The sequence below is a fragment of the Musa acuminata genome, chromosome BXJ2-11 (assembly GCF_036884655.1).
Source record: "Musa acuminata AAA Group cultivar baxijiao chromosome BXJ2-11, Cavendish_Baxijiao_AAA, whole genome shotgun sequence".
Taxonomy (NCBI): domain Eukaryota; kingdom Viridiplantae; phylum Streptophyta; class Magnoliopsida; order Zingiberales; family Musaceae; genus Musa; species Musa acuminata.
Window position 1 is genome coordinate 8,088,843 of NC_088348.1, and position 3,658 is coordinate 8,092,500.

General features: G+C 35.1%; 1 long non-coding RNA gene across 1 annotated transcript; it reads right to left on the reverse strand.

The window, feature by feature from the left end:
- Positions 1-268: 268 nt before the first annotated feature.
- On the reverse strand, positions 269-1,763 carry LOC135626276 (uncharacterized). Its single transcript, XR_010492300.1, has 2 exons — positions 1,267-1,763; positions 269-1,180 (listed from the first exon to the last, which is right to left on the reverse strand). It is a non-coding gene; the product is annotated as an uncharacterized LOC135626276 (long non-coding RNA).
- Between the last annotated feature and the right edge of the window lie 1,895 nt (positions 1,764-3,658).

The window sequence follows — 3,658 nt, forward strand, 5'->3', positions numbered from 1 at the left end:
TTTTCCCTCAAACGATCGCGCGTTGCTGACTGCCCTCAACGCAGCCCCGCTAGGTCCCCCACGTTTGCATGTCAAGTGTTTCTATGAGTGCTTGTCCCGCTCTGATACCATATGACACGGACTTAGCTGGTTTTGCCTAAGTCGTGCGGCACCCTTGCGCGTCCGTCCGCAAAGGTCAGCCTCCCCGAAGCCTCCCATTGTCCCTTAGGACCAACAAAAGAGAGAACGGGTTAAAGAGAACGCCTCAAACGGGATCCACAAGCAAACATGTCCGAAAAACACTTCATAGACAAAGCAAATTACAAACAGACTTTACAAGCTCTGAACAGTGGCACAACAAAGGGTAAAATGGTCCATTACAGACCGAAAAGCTCTCGCACGTGTCTACATGACACAACCTTTATTTACAAGCCTAAAGAGGCCACCAACCCAACTAAAATGGGACTATTAAGCCTTCGCCCGCCCCTTTACATGTTGTACAAGGCATGAACATGCCAATAGATACGGACAGATATAAGCATTACATCAAACACCTTGTTTAGAAATTTGTCCGTGACAGGCCGGCTGGCACACTGGCTCCGACCATTAAGTAAAACCTTCATCAGAATAATTAGATTCTCCACTAGCATACCTCCAATAATTATTAAAGATCAAACATTTCACCATTCAACCATACAAAATCATGTTGCTCATAACTAGATACAAAGATTCTGTTTTTATCAGAATCATCAGAATGTTTTTGATCATGTAACAATACAAAGATTCTGTTGATTTGACATGTTACGAAAAATTTTAAAGAAACTAGAGTCTATTAGGAAAAATGAGTTATTTTTTCTACTCAATTTTCATTTATTAATGAATTTAATTTATAAAATCTTGAGGATGCACCAATCTCAACCAAGATACAAGTGGATTTTTTCAAACCTACATGCAGCACTTACATATGGAGAGACACTTGCCCTCCAAAATTAGATTTTTCGGTTTGTTGTGATGTGGACGAACTTGTATTTTTTTGTTATAATTAGTAAAGGCTAATTTCTTTTTTTGAAAAAAATAATACATACAACACAAGCCATATGAAAAAAATAATACATAAACCAAAGTTTTATGGGCGGGGCATACTGTTAATACGAGCAACGCATTCCTTCTCCACGACAACTAGAATGGATCTTCATTTGCCCTATTCACCATACAAGACAACCTTAAAACCAACAAAAATTTCCCAATTCTCAATCACTATCTTCTTCCAAGAGCAAGAAATTGTACCTGAGGAACCACAATTTGAGTCTTGGAATTCAGCAATGGGAACCCTTGACCAAGAAAGAAAGCCCCTGAAACATCCTCCGAATAGGAACGGAATCAACGGGATCCTTACCCGTTGGCGTTGAGTAGGAATCTTGAAGTGGCTTCTCGTTTGGCCTTCTTGAACCCACGGCGGAAACTCCATCCAAACAAGCATCAACGCCGCCAAAGCAGGAAGGATCAGAACTCGGTCCTTCTGGACCAAGAACTCCGATGAAGGTTGACGGAAATCCATACCAGCCAAACACTTCGTGTGCACATCAGAGACCACCACAAGCTGATCGCCAGCTTGAAGAACAATGGTCCTCCAATTTCCATAGGCCGCACTTTCGATCGCCAGCTCCGTCGTGAAGAAGCACCCACCGGATTTACCCAGAAAAGCTCCATTTTATGGGGCCTTTACCTGAGACGACTCGTCCTTTCAGAATCTATCCGGAAGTACTAAATCGCCCCAAATGTGCAAAAAGCTTCCAAATCGGCTTTAATGAATCAGCATAACCGATGAATATAAATAAATGATGAAAACATTTTTTTAATTTAAAAGAATAAATAAATAGCGAATTTGATTAGTACGATTACATAAACTTTATAATTAAATAGAAGATTAATTAAATAAGAAACGTTTTAAGATTCTTGAGAATTAAGAAACGGAAAATATGAGATATGAGTAGAGAAAGAAACGTAAAAGAAAAAGTTGAGAAACGAGAGAAACCAAGGAGAGCTCGGTGTCACGAAGAATTGATTATGACATCAACGAGTCTATTTTTATCAATAAATAATAAGTTATACAGAATGATTAGTGGATTAAAAATTTAATCACCTTCCGAAGAACATATTAAAGAAGATATGGATGATGATTTTTTTAATTTTTTGAAACCTCATTATTATCTAAATTTGATAAAAAAAATTATAGATAAAAAAAATAATCTTGGATAAGTTTGAATATGTGATAAATGATAGAGATCTTTGAGTCTCTCCGATTAAAAAAAAATTAATCGTAACAGAGAAAAAGATTTTCGAGTATTGAAATCTCTCCAGCGAAAACAAATGAAAATATTGTTTCATGAATCTCTAGAACTAAATAGGAAGAGGAATCTAATTTATCTTACAAGATATTTAGGAAATAGATGTATATCCAAATAAATTAGGAGAGTGTATATGTAAAATAATCAAGATACATCAAAATAAAAGTGAAAATCTCTTGATAGAAGAAGATAAAAAAAGTGACTTCATCGTATATGACAAATTCCCTAAGTAATATTTATATCGAGGTTGAAGATGCTAAGATCATGCAACAACAAATTTCACATTATGATATGGTCAATATAATTATTGCAATATATATTTTATTTTAATTTAATGATTTTATTTTCATCTGAACATAAAAAAAAAAAAATTTTAACACCCTATGCATAAGAAATTTTGCAAAGTCAAACCGATTGATTGTTGAAGATTCAAAAGAAGATATTATTGATGGCTAGATCAACTACACTATCAATTGTGCATTTGAGGTTTAACCCAATAATAACTTCTCATCATGTAATCTCTGACTTCAAATGCAAAAACATTGATTCATTAAATTTATTGAACCAGAATCATTTACTCAAAATATTTAAGCTCAAATTAATAATAACATAATCATCCGATGTTTATAAGTTAATTTAAATCTTTATACACTTTTAATATCGAAATAAAAGAAAGTTTTATACACTTCATTTGTCATATACTTTACTCTCATAACCGAGCTTAATAAAATATTCTTTTCTCATCAACCTAGAATATCTTTTTATCCCAAACAACCGAGAATGAGAAGATACAATGTAGTGTCAAATGAGTACAACTTAGTTCAAACATGACAAATATACTACCGCTATTGATGGTGTCGATCAGCCTCAGGCAGGGCGGAGCCATCTGTAACATGACACAAAAGATGCATGGTTTCATGGCACAAATGAACATCTGATTCTTGAGATATGAAAACCATCAGAGTGTGGCGGATCGGATTAACTCAATCACGTGAATCAACCTCCAACCTCCAAACTAACATTGACAAGCTTGCTATTTGGCTTTATGGCTTAATCCCTCTTGTTATAGATTTCAACAGCCTAATGTAGAATGCTCCTGATTCTGAAATTGCTAACAAACAGTACTTTCATGGAGCAAAGTTTATGCTCAAGTGTTAATCATTTTACTGTGGCTGGATGTGCATTATTCAAATTGAACATGAAGCCCTGATTCCATTTGCAGCACAAAGAAATTATAAATGTCTTAGAAAAGAGAACAAGAAAGGAACATATCTGCAATCAACAATATGATAAGAAAATTTAAGTTGACTACATTCTTTATTATCACATAC